Raw genomic sequence first — 21,316 nt, 5'->3', positions numbered from 1 at the left:
TCCTGCTGTGTGACAGACCAGTCTTGCAAGAAGGGCTGCTCCAAGTGACACTGTGCATGAGGGCTCGCAGATTATCACCTGACAAAGTAACCAGGTTGGAAAATTGCTGCTACTGTAATTGAGATGTTCAGTTGCAGCTATTGTTGGAATTATCTCCTCCCCCTGGCCCAGGAGGCAGAGGAGCAGTCAGATCCTTGTACTTGAAATGCTCCTAGCATGGAAAGCTGCAATGCTGCTGCTTTGTTTTCCAGAAATTAAAGCTGATCTTCAGGGAAAAGGTGTCACTTAAAGATGCATGGAAATTTATCTATGAATCCAGAGGAAACTGTCAAAGTGAATATGTCTGAACCAACCAGTATTGGCACTGATGTTTCATTGGCTTCCAGCTTTCCTTGCCTATTTATAATTTCTAAAACTAGGTATAAAAGAATCTAGAAAGAGAAACTTGTTGGGAATTTTTATTTGGCGGCACCCTCCTCTGGCACCTGCTTAACTATCTCTGGCTGTAAGGATCAAAGCAAATGAGAACCACAAACACACAGAATCTGATGGTCTACTTTGAAAAGTCAATTGATCATCACATTGCACACATCAAAGCGTTACAGGGGTAGCCACTAGCTAAAACTGTTTTGCAGCTCTTCCTTGAAAAGCAGCTTGGTGGTCTAAGTATATCAGGACAACAAGCTTGTCTCCCCTGGTTCTGCAACACAAGCATAACCTCAGCCTTTCAAAGTACATGAAGGCCTATGCATGCAGTTAATTATAAATAGTGTTGAAATGGAAGCTTAAAAATGGAAGGTCATGTTCCCTCCATCTGAACATTAAATCCCTTCAAGATCAGGCTGCCCTAGATAGAAGTGGCTGTGTTCAGCTGTGTGGTATCTGTATTACAAAATGTTCTTTGAAATGATCAGGTGGAGAAGGGAGTTTGACTTGTACTTTGCCAGAGAGCCAAAGCAAAGAGGAAGGGTTAGGTACACAGCTTTTGCTAAGTGCTCAGCCAACAACACAACCGTGTTTGTCAGAGCTGCCGGGCCTCAGGGGTGTCTAACAGAGAGCTCACTTTATCCCTCTGGAGATGGGCTTCCAGGGAAGGGCAAAGCCCATGTATCATGGGGTATAATGCCTGTAGCCATTCAAATGCACTCGTTGCACTTGCTGGTATGCCAGAGAACACTGGAAGGATTTGTCACATCCACCCCACTTTAAACTAATATTCAGTCATGAATGTAAAATATCGAGAGTCAGAAGCCTTTGCTAGTTTTTTGTCATTGCAAATTGACACTGGCCAGAATCCTTTGATTTTCCCCAAAGGCCAACAACCAGCAGAAAGCCATGCCAACCCTGACTCCAGACCATCCCTGGAGAAGCACTGGCTCTGCTCCCCTCTGCAAGGGTAATCAACCATTGGAATGGTCTGCCCGAGGAAGTTTTGTAGTCACCATCCCTGGAAGTGTTCAAGAAATGACTGAACATGACATTTAGTGCTATGGTTTATCTGACATGGGGATGTTCAGTCAAAGAACTCAATGATCTTGGAAGACTTTTCCAACCTAACTGATTCTATGATTTGCTTTCTGCCCATGTTAAGCTGGTCAGTGTTAGCTGTTTTTCACACTGTTATCCTGCTGACGACAAATCCTGTGAACCAATCCCAGCAATGTTTGTCCAAAAACTTCTCTTCTTGCCTGACTATGCCACAGCAACCATCTCCCAGAGGACTGTTACCTCTCACTAGAAGCTCTTGGCACCAGCTTTGCCTGGAGCCTCTGAGTTGCTGGTCTGGGGTCTGCCCAGGTCTGGGGTCTGCCCAGGGTCCAGGTCCTACACCTCCCATGTGAAACAACACCAGCCACAGAGACTGATGGTGCTGCCTGGCATCAGTTGTGCAGCACAGACACTCTGTGGGGTTGTGAGACCAAATTTCTTCCTGAGACTGAGCCCAGCTCAACCCAGTTCTAACCACTCTTCCTCTCTGCAGAAAAGTACCCTCAATTTTTTCTTGGGTGAGCTGAGTAAAGAAGCTGGTGCTCTTGCTTCTTGTGGAAAAGGGAGATAGGTCTTGGCATGACCACCTGAAATTGCAGCCAAATACTTTGCCCGGGGTTAAATAATACTTTTTTGTTCAAATTTGTTTTCTGGTTTTAATGAAAACTAAAAATGTGTCATTCCTCTTAAGTTTAGTCTTTGTATGGTATTTTTAAGGGTGGTGAGGTCTACTTTAGACCTTAGATTGATTTGTGTGTGCTGTACATATGTAGGATTACTCGGGAGCTCTTAGAGACTGTTTTGACCTTCAGCTGCAACACCAGACTGTCTTGTATCTCTCCTTCTACCTTTAAAAACACAAGAGTAGCCCTTTCCAGCAGAAGCCTGTGTTTTTGGAAGCATGCAAGTCCTATACAGAGAGAGATCAAGTGTGAGCAGTGAAAAGCTCCATTGCCCCTCGTGCAAGGAGTAACCATCACCTGTTCAGCACAGAGCAAGGCCAGGGCCTACAGGAGTATGTGAACATTCCCAAATGATGCCTTTTAAACAATGGAAACAGCAGGAAGCACATTCCTGACACAAATCGGCCAAAAAGCAACTCCAAAGAAATGATGCAAATTTTTGATTCAGATTATGCAGGTACATGGGAATCAGTAGGATCAGATACCTTGACAAGGAAAAATAGTGCTGGTACCCTTTGCAAACATATTTTTGCAACTTCTGCTCATATTCAACAGAAATTGGTGCAACTCCTGTCTTAGAGTCTGATCAGAGGGGCAAGAAAGCTTTAAAGGATTTTACTGACTGGTCCCCCAAGGGCTTGGATGAGCATCAGTTCTACTTGGGCAAGCACATCTTGCAGAGTCAGAGCTCTGCTTTTTGGACCTCATTGACTGTTAAGCTTTACTGTCTCCAGTTTTGCTCTTGGCCAAAACTGTAGTATACACTTGTCATCAAAAATTCCAGCACCATATTTATCTGGTAAGAATTCAAACAATAAAGAAGATGTCATGAAATTAATCTAGCACTCTGGCAAAAATCAGAGTGGTGGGAATTGACAAAGTACAAGCTTAAACCATCCCTCTTTGAGTCTCACTGTCATTTCAAGGCCCACCTGGGGTTGTTCTATGGGATGGCTTTTAGGCTGGGTGAAGTTTCTGAGAAGAGATCAATAAGTATCTATTGATTGTATCTAAACAAAGACAACTACAGTACACTCATCCAATTCTTTCCAATGGCACATGGATTTTATGACAATATGTGTTAACTGATATAATCAGTTTTCTTAAATCAAGATAACATTAGGTCCTTAGTTAAACGTTGGTATTCCCTGGATTTTGCTGTCAGAGGCCTGATTTTTGAAAATCCCTTGGGTAAAAATTCTCAAGTGAGATGGGATGGTTAAAACCAAACCCATCCCCAAAGGAATCAACATAAAAGAAGAAAATCCAGTTAATTTTTTTTTTTTCAGCTCCTACATTACCTGTGTTCATTCCATTTCCTACCCTGTTTCCCATCAGAGACTGTGATCTTGCACTCAGTGGTAGCATGAGACTGGAGGTAATTCCAGGACGCTTGAGGTGTCTTCTTCTCAGTCCTTCAGTGCCATCCATCCTAAAGATGTTTGTGTCATCAGAGGCCTGGAAGAATGTGCAGGTGCCTACAACTTCCTGTGCCCAAAGATTGGTGACTGAAAATGACAGTGGTAATGATATCCTGGCAATCAGAGCCGAGAATGAGTCACCTGCTGGCTTTAAATGGGACAAAGAAAACCAATCGTATTTCAATTCTGCAGGTGCTGGAAATTGCACTGGGGTAAATCAGTGTAAAAGATTCATCCAATTTTTTGTGGTCTGTTGATACTTCTGGAAAGTAGAAGCTCAAGCAAAAAAAAACCTTCGCTTGAACTGAAAAAAAACCCCTTCAGATAATTTTTGCTGAATTTTAAGGCAAAATCCAGAAATAAATATATTTTGGATCCTACAATTATTTCAGTTTTGGACATTTCTCCAGTGCTAAATCCAAAGAAATTGGAAAATTGATATAATTTCAGATCAATATTTTTTGGCCATTGTTATTAAAGAAAGGTGACTATTTTCCAATTACATTATTACTGTTGTTTTAGGAACTGGGATTTTGGAAAACTTTATGCAATATCATGAAATCTGATTTTTTGGAGGAAAAGAAGAAAGACGAATCTGAAACCTTTTGTACAGTTCCACATCTGGGACATATGTGATATACTAATATTCCCTGTGACTCAGGTTACAAATACTCCTTCTGCTGTAACCACCTGAATTTAACAGTAAGGCTGTGCCTCAAACATAGTGTTTTTTTATAAAATAGCACTTTGGCTCAAGGGAAGCTGTCTTCATTTTATGTGTGTTTCTGCAGGCAGAAGTTATTAAATTCTGTTTTCCATAAAGTCAAAGTACCCAAAATATTGAGGCAGCACACAGAAAACAGCTTTGTACAGGCAGTGCTCTGAGGAGACGGTGTTTCAGAACACATTCTGTGCCCTAATCCCAAAAGGACAAGACAAAAACAGCCTCAGCTCCTAAAAGTAACAGCTCGTGCTCTTTAATTCTCAGATCCCTGATTCAGTGACTGCTACAGCAGCAAAAATAGCAGCTCTCATACACATATTCTAAGTGCAGGTTAGGAATTGCAGTTGAAATTTTTTCAGGAAGATGTTTGTAATGCATAAATGTCTGTCTAACCAATCCCATTATCTCTGGGATTGCAGAGGTATTACTGGCACTTCAAAAATATTTCATGAGAATATTCTACAAAACCACAAAAAATGCTTGATAATTCTTGTAGGTTTCTGAGAAGAAAATTCTTCCCCCATCCAGAGCTGAAAAGGTGTTACTGTCTTGTGGATGATCGGAATAGCTGGAATAGAATTTTAGCACAAATGAAATGTGCTATCATCATTGTAATTCATGCTTAAAAGGAGCTCTCAGATGTCTCAGTATGTTACAAGCAAGCCTCGTTGATGATCTCGGCATGGCATTGTGTCTGTTTTATGGAGTGCAGGGCAAAGCTGAATGTCTGGGACCTGCCATGCAAGAACTCATCTCTCTTGAGAGAGAAACCCTTGCGGACTGCCCGTGTGGTAGCACGGATGTCTGTGAGACCTCATGGCAACATCAAGCTGCATATCCAGCACCTGGACAGGGCATCAGAAGGATCCTGTCACTGTAGTAACTAAGGAGATCCTCTGGGAAAAAGAGCAGGAAAAGGGGTGGAAACCTCTAGAAGGGCTGTGACACTGCTAAGTTCTGCCCTTGGGCAGGCACAGCACCCACTGAAGGCAGGAGAACTTTTTTAGGGACTGGCGCTTCATATTGCTGCAAAAATTAAATCCAGGCTGGCTCACCAAGTTCTGCAGGAGAATATCTTTAGAAAATTTCCTATAAATGTTTAATCACTTCATCTTGGATGGCATTTAATTAGCAATCTAATTAACTTTTTTGTATTTATCACTCGCAGAGGGTCTTAGCACCTTCTGCAGAAGGGCAGGGGATCACGGTGTACAAAGGGGGAATTCCTGGGGTGGGGAAGCCCAGGGGAGTGCCAGGACCCTCCAGAAGCTGGCAGCTCTCACCAGAGCAGCTGATGAGGCTTTAGGGGGCCAGGGCTAATGGCATCCACCCCCCAACCCCCCTACCAAGGGCAGCCCTGGGCAGTGAGCCAAGGCTCAGGATGGCAGCTTGTGTGGCCACTGAGGCTGGAGGATATGCAGAGAGGGCAACTTTTTGATGGAGGAATGTTCCACTGGCTGAGTGGAGATATTTGAAGTCCACATAACTCAGCAGCTGGGCTCTGGAGGGGAAGCTGTACGAGAAATGGCTGGGGGCACTTGGTCTGTTCAGCCCAGAGAAGAGGAGACTGAAGTCAGACCTCACTGTGGTCTTCAACATCCTCGTGAGGGGAAGAGGAGGGGCAGGCACTGATCTCTTCGCTCTGGTGACCAGTGACAAGACCTGAGGGAATGGCCTGAAGTCAGAGGAGGTTTAGGTTGGATATGAGGAAGAAGTTTTTCACCCAGAGGGTGGCTGGGCACTGGAACAGGCTCTCCAGGAATGGTCACAGCACCAGGATGACAGAGCTCCAGAAGCACTCGGACACACTCTGAGTGTGTGACAATCCATGGTGTGATTCTTAGGGGTTCTATGGTTCCGTCCTGTGCAGCGCCAGGAGATGGACTCAGTGGTCTTTGTGGGTCCTTTCCCATTCCAGGTATTCTGTGATTCAATGCAAGGCAGAGCTCAGGCTGCAGGAAGGGCCTGGATGTTTCTCCTGGGGCAGGGACAGGCAGCAGACCTGCCTGCAAAAGCTGTGCCCAGGTGGGGACACACCTTGCTTGACCCACATGGGGTACTCAGTCCACTGGCTTCTTCCACTCTTTTGACAGAATTCACTCAGTCTAAGACACAAACCTGCTGAAGGTTTTCAAAGTAACCAGCAGCTCTCAGAAAAACATGAAAAGGCAGAAATTCTGCAATTAAACAACTTTTAATGAACTACAGAGGTGTTTTAGTGGGTTTAATTAATTGGTACCTAAATGGATTTATTGATTGGCATTTAAAATTAGGAAGTGAATAGATAATCTAGAGTGTCCTCTCCCCGTTTCATCACTTAGTAATGAGGAGAAACTTCAAAAACATCTGTTATTTACTCACATATCAGCACAAAACAAATATCTGAGAACTTCATACATCTGCTCCCAGTTTCCCTTTCACAGTCTGAGTGCTTTGTCCATGCTAAATGTGAATTATTTTGAGAATTTTCATATTGATAAGAGATGCTGCATCATTTGGTGCTTGATAATTGAAAACAAATTTCCTAACGTGGCCAGCAATTGACATCTACTAGCCAGACAATTCCTGAAGGAGGTGATCTTTGTTATGTTAGCAGGAGAACCTGTTTTGGTTTGTTGTTCTCCTGCTCCTTTTATCCCCTACAACAGCCTATTCTCAGTCTCTGATGAGTGTGCAGCTCAGTAGAGATTTTCTGAAATAATTGGGGGGTTATTATTTGGGGGAAAATACTGAAGTAACTTGCAACTGTAAATGTGTGCAACTGTATCTAGAAAAGAAGTAAAACCAGGAATCAATCACAAAGTCTGCACTGCTGCCATTCAGTGACTATGTTGATTCAAAGTTCAATTAAAAATGAAAAAAAAAAGGGCATGGGGACACAGGACTGGCAATTAGTCCAGGATTTGGGGTATTTTAGGATGACAATGAACACATTATTTGTGTGTTGTTCTGTCATATTTAACCAACCTACTGTCTTTTGGTGCTCTGGGAAGAGAGAGTTTGGGACTCAAAGTGATGAAGCAGTTTCCCTATGGAATAATTTATGGGAAGACTGAGAGGTCTCTGCTTTACTCCAAAACATTTTAGCAAGACCCAGGCACTGGGGTGATCAAATCAGGTCTCCAGAAGAACATCTAATACCTGAGAAGGGACTGTCATGAATATCCTATTTATAACATGGTATTTTGTACTTCCTCTAAATGGGACTGTACTGTATGTGCAAATTGCTCAGTGCCTGGAGGCCAGAGAAATTATCACCAAAACTTCTGCTTGCTAAAGGGATGGAAATTACCTTATTTGCTTTCCAAGGTTCTAGGAACCTGAGACAGAACTCTGAAATACATAAGGACATAAGATATTGGCTTCATCAGCTTCTGATCTGCCCTGTGCTAATGCCTAAATACATCACAGAATGACCAATCCTAGATCAACATTCCTGGCAATGCCCTTATGTAGAACTAAAATCTCAGCACTGCTGTATTTTCTGCGTCCAGACAGAAGGAAAGCAGATTTTGCTCAATAGTTAACACCACCGTTGATCTAAAAGTGGGTCTGCTATCTCATTGCAATTCAGGTGCTCTTCATCCTTCTGACACAGTCTTTGTTCTCTTGGATATTACTGTGTCCCATGAGCTATTTGCAAACCCCACAATGATAAGCAGTAATGAGAGGAAAGAATGGAATCAGCATTGTTGGGTCTGCCTAGTAACGAGCCAGGAGACATTTTGAATGTAAGCCATGTTCTTAAATTTGCAAACTGCATAAAAAAAAAAGAAGGGGGGGAAAGCAGGAAGAAACTAGACCAGACAGATCAAGATCAAATTCCCCAACATCTGAAGTTTTTCTCATGCCAGTGGGTTTTATACAGAGACTAATTAAGTTGTCTGAAAAAGAGACACCAAAGACTATATGGCAGCAAAATCTGGCAGTAGCTGTACTTCTCTTCATGTTAATTCTCTGAGCTTGAAAAATCTGGTTTCTGTTTCAATGCTTTCAAAGACATTTTTTTTTTATTTACCATATTTCACTGATAATTATTTCATGCAGTAACTTCTATACAAGTGGTTGCTGGTTGATTATGCTCCAGATGTCTATTAACGTTGATGAATGTATTTTGGTACTAACATTCTGTAGAATGTAAAACAGTTGCAAAAGGACAGATGGCCTCTTGTAATTACTATTTCTGTTATTTATTTATATTTCTCTTTTGTCTAGAACTCCAAAGAGATGAGAAGATTGCTCTGTGAGGTGCATTTTCTTCCCAGTGAAAGAGATGATTCCTGGACAAGGAAAAGCAACTTGATAGGTAAGAAGGAGAGAAAATATTTATTTTCTACTATTGTACAGATAAGATGCTGAAGAATAAACATGGGAAGACCTTGGCTACATTTCTGCTAGCAAACTAAACATCACCAGAGATTTTCTCCTAAATCTGAGATGAATGTGCTTTTTCGTGTCCTGTGTGAGCTGACATGGGTAAGGTGCAGGAACAACCACAAACCATGGATAAATGCAAAGAATAAATTTATTTTCATTACCTTGTCAAACAGGGGACCCCTAAAGCAGTACCTGGGCAGAGGCACACAAGCAAGGATGCAGGCACCATGGATTTTGATCCATGCTGGAAGACCAACAAACCTGCTGTTTTCACCTGTGTTTCAGGCTTCCACACAGGTGTAATTTATCACTGGGCTTTGTTTTTTCCACAGCAGGGCAGGAATCACAACATAGGGTGCCTCTAAGCCTGTCAGAAGCCTGTGTTATTTGAACACAGATGTTCTATTTGTCCAACAGACAAGGCCAAACAACAATTAGTATAATATGTGTGGGTTTTGACCCCTCGACTGAAAGTCCCTTGAGTATGTTTGCAATCTTTCTCACCCAACTTCCATTATTTCCCCACATGTGCCAACTCTTAAACACTCTTAAACTCCAAAAAAGATGTCTGAATTAAAGTGTCTGGCTCAAGCTGACTTTCAGATTGTGCCCAAAAATTGTCTGAGAGAACCTTAGCTGGCTCTGTAAAAAACCAGTTTCAACAACTAGTTTAATAATTTAAAATAGAGAAGTCAGAATTGTAGTGCCCCTGTGTTATCTGATTTGTGCATGGAGCCGTAGTACCATTTTAACGCAAGATCAAATTGACACAACATTAACACCTGCAATGTAATTGTCCACTTACATGTTCTTAGTCTAGTGGAAATACCGTGAAAATCCTTATCCCACCATCTAAGGGGTCTAAGTTAGATCTTTCCTGCTTTGGCAGAAGGACTAATGAAACCAGAACTTCACCTTCTGTTTAGAGTTAGCAACAGCACTGAAACCAGTATTTTGTGTGCTTCTGAGGAAAATGAGATGATCCCAGATATAAATTTGGGAAGGCAAGTTGGGCATGCAAACTTCATTAAAGAAATATTTTTTAAAAGATACATTTGGGAAAATAAATGGCTTCTATTTAGACACTGCAACTGGACCAATTATCTGACCTCCTTTCTGCAACAGCTGCATCCAAAATGTTTTAAGAAGTAATTTTTAGTGTTTTGACAAAAAGACAATCTTTTGGCTTTTCTTGGAACTTGGATTAGTAATGGAGAGAACATCTCCAAGGATGGAGACTCCAGATTCTCTGCAGGTACCTGTGATAAAGTTCTGACCACTCTCACGGTAAAAAATAATTTCCTTATATTGGGGTTGAATTCTGCATGTTGCAGATTGGATCCACAGCTTCTCCTGTTGTCACTGCACACTTCTCTGAAAAGTCTCTTGGTCTTCTCTGTATCCTCCAGCCAGAGAGAATCAGACAGCAAAAAATCCCCCCAGAATCTCTCTTTTCTTCACACAAACTCAGTTTCTTCTCTTTCTTCTTTTACAACTGGTACTGCTGCTCCCCATCCAGGTTGAGGGCTCATCTACACTGACTGCATCCAGTGAGTCCCCCTCCACTGGACTCAGACCACGTCTGTCGTTCACTGGAGAGCTCAGGACAGGGTTCACCAGCTGGGTGTAACAAAGGCTGACCAGAAGAGAAGGATCAATATAATGAGGCATGATGGCTGAATTCTGGCTAATGCAGCCCAGGAGGGTGCTGCCTTCTTTATTACAAGGACACATTGCTGGTCTCTGGTGAGCCTGTGGTCCAGCAGGACCCTCAGTTGCTCTTCTCCAAAGCTGCTTCTCAGAAGTCCCAGCCCCCATCTGGTGCTGGGGTTATTTTGTCTCAGGGTAAGGACTTTGCTTTTGCCTTTGCTGAACTTCATGAAGCTCCTATCAGCCATATCTCCAGCCTGGCAAGGTCTTCTTGAATAGCAAACATCTTCTGCAGACATGCTGAGAGAGAACTCTGGCACATCATCCAATCATTAATAAAGTTGTTAAGCAGTTAGCTACTGACCCCAGTATGGATCCCTAGGGGATGTCACCAGGAACCAGCCACCAGCTGGACTTAGCACTTCCAATCACTTGTTGTTTAACATTTTTCCTTCTCTAGTTATGTCAAATCTATTCTGAATAAGGAAAAAGTAAAAAGGAAGAATTCATTTTGTGATAGTAACGTAACATATATGAATAAAATAATCAAAAATATGTCCATAGCAATTAGTGGCCAGCTCTGGACTGTAGAAGAAAATTGATATTAATAATGTTTATGTTGGGTTCTGTTTCCAGTGCCTCTGCTGCTAAAAAAGCCTTGGATTTATTACACATTGGGTATTTTTTCACTTATAATGATAAAATGTTTTGAATAAACCAATTAACTAATATTATTGACAATACCAGTATATTAGAGCTGTTGTCATACCTATTACTAGTGTACAACTATTCTTTAACTATTTCTATAAATTCAGTCTCCTCAGACTAAACTGAGTTAGTAAAGTAAGCCAAATAATCTACTAGGATGGTCCATTTCTGTCTGTGAATTCCTCTGGAGTTTGATTTCAGTTAGAAAAGAGTTTCAGTGTATGTGAATTCAGCATCAGGATTTCAGAGCAGTTCTGTAAATACAATGAGCAGCAATGTTTCTCAACTTTAAATTTGCTTATGCTGAGCCAGAACATTGTTGGATTTTTTTGATTTTTTTTTTCATTTCCCATTATTATACCTATTTGAATGGTATGGGGAGACCACAAGAGAAAGGCACCCTGCTGAGTTATTGCATAACCTTAAGAAAATGATCTGTCCTTGCCTGGACAGAAGAGGGCTGATAACAAAAGCCCTTCCCGGGAAATATTCAGACACATTCCTAAATATATCATAAGGGTGAACATTTGCCATCCATAAAGTTAACTACATCCATAAATCATTTATAGTTCCTAGGCTCTAAGGGGTGGGTGTGCATTCTCTCCACCACCTTAAAAGCTCTGTTTGTGGTACAAATTATGACCTAATTATAAACACAGTATAAAGCTCTGGTGCAAACATGTCTGTTTTCCTCCAGCAGAGCAGCTGAAAGCAGCCAGGAGCAGTAGCAGTGATGCTGCTGGTAGCAGATCTCTTGTTAAGACACCATCCCCTGATCATGCTTGATGTCATTCCAATTATATCTGACTCCTATCACTTCTTTGGGCCAGCACCAGAAACCTGCAGCAACAACCAAATATGTCACTAACATGAGCCAAAATTCATTTTATCAAACTGTGCATTGTCCCATGACATCTTTCCCTACATCTTGCCCTTCTTTTTGCTATTTGCTGCCTCTGAGTTAAGACATTAGAGGATGTCTTTTGGAATGGAACATCTGATAACAGGAATTTGCAAGGCAAGAATGGAGCAGTATCAGCCACGTAGCACCTGCTGCATGTGTGAGCTCCTTTTAAGTGAACTCCATTGCAGATCCCAAAGGGCACTTTCCTGCCTGTCTTGCCTCTTACCATTTTTCCTCTCCTCTCCTTCTCCAGTGCTCTCTCACTTCTGTTTCATGCCACATTTATTAGATTTCTTTTAGAAGCACTCGCTCCTCAGGTGGAGAAATGTAGTCACTGTTCCCTCCACTATTAATTTTAATTCATCTTTAATGCTTACACAATTCCTCCCTTGAATGGTTTAGCCTAAATGTCTATTTTCCTTTGCATCAAAGACTGACCTTAAATCCATTCCCATACTTAATAACCCTCTTTCATTTTATTTTGGCTTTATAATGAATGTACTTGCTGGAAAATGAAGACAACAGACCTCTAAAAGTTGCTGTCTTCCTCTCAGTCTCTCAGACTGGCTCTCTTCACACAGGTTGACATTTAAAATCTATGCCTACATGTTGTATGCACACACAAACAGACAAACATATATTTCTGAAACACAGGAGTGAAAATGCTGCCTGAACACAGCAGTGTTAGAAACCCACCACATCTTAGGCCTGACCTAGTGAGCCAGAAGTAACCAATTCTTTCTGATTTCAGTGGGGTTTTTTAACACAAACACACTTGATGGCTTGATTGTTTTTAGGATTAGTCTTTCTTGGTTAACTTTAATTCAAGTTATTGGAAATTCCATGATGTTATGGAAAGCTTTGGGGTCCACCATGGGAAAACATTTGTGAATTGAAATAAGATGATAATTCAGCATTATGTACAAGGCAACCCTGTTGCTTAGACACACTAGAGGAGTGCTTGTACCAGAAGAAGGAGAAAAATTGCAGAGGGAAATTCCATGTGGGAGGCTGGAAGAGTATCAAGACAGCATTAGACTGCAGTCTATCTCCTTTAAACTGTGGACCTGTAAAGGCTACTTTCTGTATATCCTTAATTGCTGAATTTGACTGAAGATAATAAAAGCATATGCTTGCCCCCGTGTGGAAATAAAGACTCTTTCAGGTATACCAGTCTCAGGAATCAAACACTGAAGAGTCTGTCATCACCTGCAAGTGAATTTCAGAAAGACCATGTCCATCTTTGAAGGATTAATCTGTCTGTAGTTGATAAGTTTGGAGTTCACCCACCCCTATGGGGACAGTAAACATTGTGCCCACTTTTCACAGCCTGCACTGCAAATAAATTAGTTTACCCACTTCTTTCTTTGCCACCACACCAGGGAATTACATTTTCCTATTAACCAGTGTGGGGGGGTTACATCTGCTGGAGCTACCTAGCCAGCATATTACACAACACTGATATAAATGTTTTACTTCAGAAATTAGTGCCAGTAGAATTCTGCACAATGTTTAGAACAGGCAATGGAAGGGAAGGGCAGTTAAATAAGGTGCTTAAGTCATTAAATGTTTCCATTATAAATATTTATCTTTGGAAACTAAACACGCTGCTATTCCCTGAAAGTCATCAGCTATTAATTGTATAATCTGTGATCATAAACACACTTCTGTTGTTTCCTATGTATTTTGGACTCCAAAGGCTGAGAACAGTTGAAAAGCAGTCAAAATTTATTTCCAAGCAACTTGTTCACTAGACAGATTTCCTTAATAGCTTTTTCCTTGGAAGGATTTGAAATTGCACCATATCATACGTCGAAGCAACCATCTCAGAGATGGATTTGAAACATTGAAGATGAAGGGGGCTCCAATAAGTCTTCACAAACTCATGGATAGGTGATCTTGCTGTATAAATTTCCTAAGTAACCACATATGAGCATAAAAATGCCTATTCCAAGCAACGGTGAATGTCCATTTTTAGAAGCATGCTGTCACCAACAGCAACTGCAAGCAAATACATACTGTGTAAGAGTATAACAAAAAGCTAAGTAAATTATATTTTTCCCTCGTGGTCTGCCAGCCACTTCAAGGGCTCTCCAGCAGCACCTCTGTTCCATATGGGCTATGACAATATGGGCATCCTTAATACAAATAAATGTGAATTAGTTGTTCAGTGGGGAAGCTGATTGTTTTCACTCTATTTTATGGTCTTTCCATCCCTCAGTCTTTCTTTGCATGACAGTACCATTGGCCCCAGCTACACCAGGCCAAATGATGTCTCTCAAGCCACAGGAATCCCATGATAGAGGACTCATGCCCTGGACCATGTAGTAACAGGTGACTAAGTCATGGAAGTGAACTCTTGTATGCAACAGAACACCATGAGTGCCTTACCAGGCATCTTACAGCATGTGATGAATGTTCTTTATAACTTTCTACAATCAGTGCTCTGCCATGGCAGTCTCCTGGATGCCAGGTAAAACTGGTGGTGGGATATTTACTTACATTTAAACAACAATAACTGTCATATACACATTCCAAATGTGACTGCCGAGTTGGATGATCAGATGGAGAGGATAAAATCAGTTGCATCATCTAGCGGAAAATTAAGGGCAGGATTAGAAAATGGTTGGATGAATAAAATACTGAAAGGACTTGGATTTTCTCTGGTTGGTTGGCCTCCCTCTTGCAAAGTATAATTGTGATTGTAGTGATAATTGGGATTATGATACTTGCTTATGTTGTGTAAAAACTGTGACTGTAAATGCAACACAAGGAACAAATGTGATGTCTGTAAAGAAGCAAAGTGAGGCTTATGAAGGCTTGAGACAAAAACCTCAAAGGGGGGAAACGTTGCCAGAGGAAGAACTATTTGCCCACCTGGTGGAAAATACAATGCTTATTCTGTAGGATCATGTTAAACATTAAACAGAAGAAGGAACAAGAAACTGCACTTGGTTAACCAAGTGTCTCACAAAACAATGAACCAGACTAGTTATGCCAACACAGCCCAATATTTAGGAAGTGACACCAAGTTCATGGAGAACTTTGGGGTTGATGACCACCAAGGACCATGGGAGGGACCCCAGTATAAAAGAACGCACAGGCCAAGGGAAGGGAAAATATGTTCATGACTTTTGGGAAATGATTATTGTATGCATGTTTCTTCTGGGAAAACTTATGAATATGCAAGTAAAATACAGTGTTGCAACAGGAGCTTTTTCTGTAGTTGGCATGTACAATAGGTGGAGATATCCCCAGGCTATACTATAGAATTCCTGCTCCTTAATGCAACGTTGGTGTTGAGGGGTTTATTCTGCCAGTTTCAGTAACACCTTAATGCCACATCTGCACATCTTTTAAATATCTCTAGGGATGGTGACTTAACCACTTCCCTTCACAACCTCTTCCAATGCTTGAAAACCCCTTTGGTGAAGAAATTTTTCCTAATATCCAACCTAAACTTCCTCTGGCACAATGGGAAACCATTTCCTCTTATCCAATTTCTTCTTTTTTGAGAAGAGACTGACCCCCAACTCGTTACATCCTCCTTTCAGTAGAGAGTGAGCCTCCTTTTCTCCAGCCTAAACACCCCCAGCTACCTTTAGCTGCTCCTCATCAGACTTGTGCTCCAGAGCCCTCACCAACTTTGTTGCTCTTCTTTGGATGGGATGACCACAGGCATCGAACAGGGAGTGAAACAACCACTCTCTGCTTTAGGTTTGAGAGGCACAAGTACAGTCAGGGGTAGGTGCAAAACAATGGAGAGAGCTTGAAGTGAGGGCCAAAACCTCAATCTTAAGCTCAGCACAAGCTTGGCAGGTCTGTGGAGGGAGAGGAGAGAAAGCCAGTTGCTAGATTGATGCATTTTCTTTACAGTAATGGGATCCCAATGTCCCTTCAATTGTATCCATAGCCAGTTTACTTTCCTAACATCCAGGAATTTCAGGGGGCATTTTTATCTTTAGATGACCTCTCAGCTGCTAAAGAATCATGTAGCCTACAAGTTAATTAGTCACATCTCAGCAGTGCAATTCTGTATAGAGCAGTCAAGTCCAGCAAAGCTTTGTAAGTTCACAGCACATGGAATCCTGACACTTCCCTCTCCTATGCTTCTCTTTATCAAATGCATCTACTCCCCTCCCTGAAACAACTGCCATATTAATTAATATTTTACTTGGAACTGATTTCTTTGTGAAGGTGACAATGTCTGTGTGTCTCTTTCTTTGTCTGCTTATCGGAGAATTGCAATGTCAGTGGAACACTGCTGAACGCTGGAACACAAGTTCTATTTGGCAAAAAAACCCAACAGACAGATTTCCATATTTACAGAAACACTTTTTCTGATCATTTTGTTTAAAAAGTTTCGTCCTTTACATTTATTTATTTTAAAAATAGCAGTCAGCTTGTAATTAAAAGGGTTTTTGTAAACAAACACCAAAACATTGCATTTCCAAAGCCTCTAAAATAATTTTTGATGTCTTGAAGTTTTTTCTCTTGATTTTTGAAACAAAATTTCATCAAAATCAATGGGGCTTGGTGGACAATATTGAAAGTATTGACTAAAGTTCCTGGAAAATATCAATGACCAAGTACAATCACACTCAGTATCTTGGAAGGAGCAACTGACTATAGAAATTTGTGTGCAGCATTCCTAAAAAAAACAAACCCCAAATCTGTTGCTGCCTGCTGTTAAGATCTGGCAAGTAGCTTTGCAGATTGCAAAGGTTCCTGCAGTTTTCAGTTCCTCTGTTCTGTGCTGCACAGCTCTTTACTTAGCACTAAATTTGCCTATAATGATCACGCTTGTGTCTAATTACTATTCATGTGCACTCTCTGTGCTTTGTCATCACTCCTAAGGATTGAATAACATCTCTTAGGATAAGGAGTAAAGTAGAAGGAATGAAATTGTTCTGTCATTTGGAGGTATGCCATGGCTCACATGAATGTCACTTGGTGCTGCCAGAAAATCTGGAAGTTGAACCTTATCCCCACTCTCTCTCCACTGAATTGATTTCTCACAAGTCTTGCTCTTGAGTTTTTCATCTCTGGGTTTTGAAATCATTAGAATAATTTTGACATTGTTTCCATGACAAGATCAGTGAAGGTCTTGCTCTTAAAGCCTGGTTGGGGCTGTGAAGGTTGTCTGTGTGTAGCCTACATGCTGAGTTTCTACTCAGTGTTAAAAGATCATCACATCAGTCAGCTGAAATCTCATATTCCCATATGGAAGGGCACCCAGTGTTACTGGAAACTGCTACTCCAACTAAAGGAAAGAGACCTGTTCTGTGCTGAAATTCCAGCTAAAAATATATGTGGTGCTAACAGCTGCCCTGGTTGCAAAAGGAGTACATATTTGTGCTTCATTGAGGTTGAAATCACTCCCTCAGATGATCATGAAATATTATTACAGATGTGGTTTACTGGTGAGTTTGGCAGTGCTGAGCTAAAGGTTGGGCTCAATGGGCTTAGAGGTCTTTTTCAACCTTAATGATTCCATGATTCTAAGTACTGAAAGATTAGTTTTCATTAGATAAGCACTTTGACATTTCAGAATTTTTGATCTTGCTCAAAATATTAGGAAATTTCTCTTAAAAAATTACTTTGAAAAACAAGCATATGGGATCCACAATGACATTTCTGATTTTTTTTTTTTTTTTTAAATTTTTATTGGTTTTGGTTTTGTTTCTGGCAACCTTTATGAAAAAGGCCAATTTTGCAAATTCTTATGTGGCAACTTCCTGCATTTGAGAAGTGGGAGTTTTTTCTTTCCTTTTCTAGCTGGCAGGCCATGCTGGTTTTCCAGCACAGCTAGTACTGAAAGACTGGTAGGTGCAAACACCATTTGGCTCCTCCCCAGAAATATCTCATCAGGGAGAGCGAATAATCCTCTCGCACTGCCTGCAGAGGGAACTAAGATGCCACCTTGGAGTGCACAGCTAATTTTTGGACATCCAAAACTCAGAGTGATGGATGTCACTCAGGGAAACCAAAGGAATTGGAATACTTTTATGTATTAGAAGTATTAACTTAACTTAGACAAAGAGCTGCAGTATTAAATCCATGCTATGTTTTCCCCATCAAAACTAGATTAAAAATGCCTAAGTGATCTGGAAGGTGAGGTCAGAAACAAAGAGGTTGCAGGTGAGGAAAGTAGTATCAGGCATCAAAAGGATTCTCATATTTTATTGTAAGGAGGAAAGAAACATGTCAGGATAAAACTCTGACATATCTCAGAGATTTCAGTTGTTACAAGAGAAAGATAAATCTATCTTTTCATCTCCTGAAAGGAGTTTGCTTGTTTCCATCTTTCCTTTCAGGAAAAAAAAAAAAAAAAAAAAAAAAGAAGGCAAATCTTTTTCAGTCTGACATCAGATTTGCTCTCTGAGTAAATGGGTTTTGGAGTTCCTTATCAAAATATTCTGGGAAACTATCATACAAATGCAGTACATATTAGAAATGTCAGAATACCATTTGTGAGCAGAAACGAACAGCATGGGAACAGAAAGGGAATATCTGTGCGGTGTTTTTAAATTAGGATGCCAATACTCTGATTTCTAAAATTCAATCAAAGCATGAGTGTTGGAGATAAAGGAAATGCTGCACCTCATAAGTAAATGTTTTGTACAACCAGCAGCTTTACAAAGAGGTTCATGGGGTGCTGGGGTTTTTTTAAATCTTAAATTTTATGTCAAAATTAAAGCAAATACCCTGAATTCTCACCAATATGTGTGAACTAAGTTCCAGTCCTCCTAACTTTAACAACTGACTGTCACTTGAGAACTTAATTCACAACTGTGAGGGCTGTGAGCCCTCGGCACTCCCTTGGAGGAGAGAACCCTGAGCCCCAAAACACTCGCGCTGGAGATAAGCAACCCTCCTCTGGGTCATGGTGACAAAAAGAGCCACTCCCAACACGCCTTGCTTCTTATGGTAATAGCCTGTACCCCGTTGGCTAATTGGTTTCTACCCCACCCCTGCCTTCCCCATATAACCTCTGTCCCAACCCCTGATGACAGCAGGGTGTTCTTGTCCCTGCCTTTCCTTCACAGGGGCTACTGGACAATGAAGGACCTCTGTGGAACTGCCATACAAGGCTCTTGTCTCTCTGTCCCCAGGTTCTGCCCGGGTGGTTTCACAAAGAGCTGGATCACAAGAGCTGATATCACTTGTAGCAGAGAAGTTGCTACACTTGCTGAAATCACCTGTCTCCCAGGGAAGTTGCTAAAGCCCCTGGAAAAACCATTCCCAGGCAGGATGCTTTTTCTAGGAAGGTCGCAACACACCGGGTTGTCCACCGGACCCCTGAAAGTGATACACAATGGTAATTCAAAAATCATTCTGCACCTCTGAAGTATTCTGATAATTTTTTTAATTAGGATATAAAAACAGCGTTTTCACTGCAGGCCAAGTACTCAAATGTAGATGGCCAGAAGAGGCCTCAGGAGTGATTAAATCCAGGGATCTTAATTAATCTGACTTGTTCATTGCCAGATATCTAGAGCAGAAAATCCAGCTTTATGTTGATTGTCGTGGTCTTCAGCCTGAGGTAGCCCCAGTCCATAAGAAATTAAAGACAGACAAACAAACAAAAAAATAGTTAATTCCACGCTGTAAGACAATTCTGTCCATCCACAGAAAACAGCAGATCCATTCCAGATTTCAAGACTGAAAATTATTTCAAACCACTGCAAAGGATGGGTAACTACTGAAACAATCAGTGAAAAGAAATAAAAGCAGCCTTACAACATATTCAAAAGATTTGGTTTGAGTTTGACTTTCCTGTAATGCAAATGAAAAATCTGAATTAGTCATTTTGAAATGAAGCAATAAACATTTTTTCACTCTAAAACTGCCAGCCTAGGGCAGGATGGTTTGATGTTGCCATGCCTATTTTACTAAGTGAAATCCAATAGAAAGCAGATTTGTTTAATGACTTTTATTTTCTTAATGCCATTTAGTTCCCCTGAGGTTTCTGTAAGTTCTTCTGTACTGCAGACTCTGTTCAAAGTAGAAGAAATTCTGGATTGAAGATCTTCTGGAAAGAGATTTTATCAACTGACCCACATCACTGTCAATGTGCACAGAATGATTTTATTCAAGAGAGCAATGGACTGAGTCAAAACTACGGCATTGGAGCAGGATCATTAGCTTATGGCTTATCTGAATTCTGTCTAAGAGGTCCATCTAATACAACCGCTGCAGAATAAAGGGGAAAAAAAAATCCCCATTCTTCAGTAAAATCAGCTAAGAAAGATACACACGTGTATAACAATGGGGCTGCAATCCTCAAAGCGACGCCAGCTTGTTTGTTTTCCTCTTTATGGAAGAGGAATGCTGTTTACAGTGCTGTGTGCTCCAGCAGAAATCCCAGCACACACAAGAGCTTTATCTTTATTGGCCTCTGCTGCTGCAGCCGTCTCTGTGGGTTTCTTTTTGTCCTTATCAGTGTTAATGGCAAAGATCATTGCAAAGCACAACAGAAAGAGAAAATATTGTCATACATCACATGGCACAGTGTAAGTCTCAAATTGGTTGGTGCTACTAACCATAGCCAGAATTAATACTATGTTACACAGGAAAGAATCAGAAAAATACTGCAAATATAATCAGTTAAACTGGGTTGCAGTTCAAGTACCCAGCTGAAAAATGCTTGAACAGAAATAACGTCACAATTAATACAGATAGCCACACAAGTAATAATGTTATGTATTCAGATGGTTTCTGCTAGTTGAACCTCATGTAGCTCTATGTACTGTGTGACTTTCAGAGTAGCAGGTTAAACTGGATGTGGGGTTATGCCATTGGGAAACACACACTTTTACCCTTTTTTCGACAGTGTTTTTTTCACTGTACATTGTCATCCAAAAATATAAAGTAATGCATTTAATAGCATCCTTTACAAATATAATTTTGCAGCTTTATCTGAATCAGTTGACAATTCCTTTTACCAAAATTAAAAAAAAAAAATAAAATTCTGAAAGCTTTCAGTAGCCCTTCCAGGATTTTTTTTGTACCAAAAAACAGTTCAACTTGCTATTAATGCTATTCATTACTGGTGCATATGTAGTAATTAAAACATTTGATTTACTTTTACATTATTTCACCTTCAGAATGTTATTTATGAATAATTGCCTGTCATTTTACTGTGATATAACACAATGAGACCTAAGATCCCATTAATATTAAAAATATATTTAAATCACATAGTTGTTGCCATGAAAGAAAAAGAACACTGCTTGCTTTCCAAATTATTTTGAACCCAAATTTGGTAAAATAATACAAATCTTGAAACTTTTGAAGGAATGTTGAAAAAAACCAGTGATGTTAATACTTTCTCTTCAATATAAATTAATTTCTTCCG

At 40.6% G+C, this 21,316-nt stretch overlaps 1 long non-coding RNA gene across 3 annotated transcripts in view; it reads left to right on the top strand.

The window, feature by feature from the left end:
* The window catches only part of LOC108449299, a 73,625-nt gene extending 52,468 nt beyond the window's left edge, over positions 1-21,157 (top strand). For 2 of the 3 annotated variants that reach the window (XR_001865450.1, XR_001865449.1), the window contains 2 exons: positions 8,532-8,622; positions 19,071-21,157. This is a non-coding gene — a long non-coding RNA (uncharacterized LOC108449299). The remainder of the gene's footprint in view (positions 1-8,531; positions 8,623-19,070) is intronic. The other variant, XR_001865451.1, reaches the window with a different exon arrangement.
* The last annotated feature ends 159 nt before the right edge of the window (positions 21,158-21,316 follow it).

Source organism: Corvus brachyrhynchos, unplaced genomic scaffold, assembly GCF_000691975.1.
Source record: "Corvus brachyrhynchos isolate BGI_N302 unplaced genomic scaffold, ASM69197v1 scaffold116, whole genome shotgun sequence".
Taxonomy (NCBI): domain Eukaryota; kingdom Metazoa; phylum Chordata; class Aves; order Passeriformes; family Corvidae; genus Corvus; species Corvus brachyrhynchos.
Note: the sequence above shows the minus strand (reverse complement) of the source record. Positions and strands in the feature narration are given on the sequence as shown.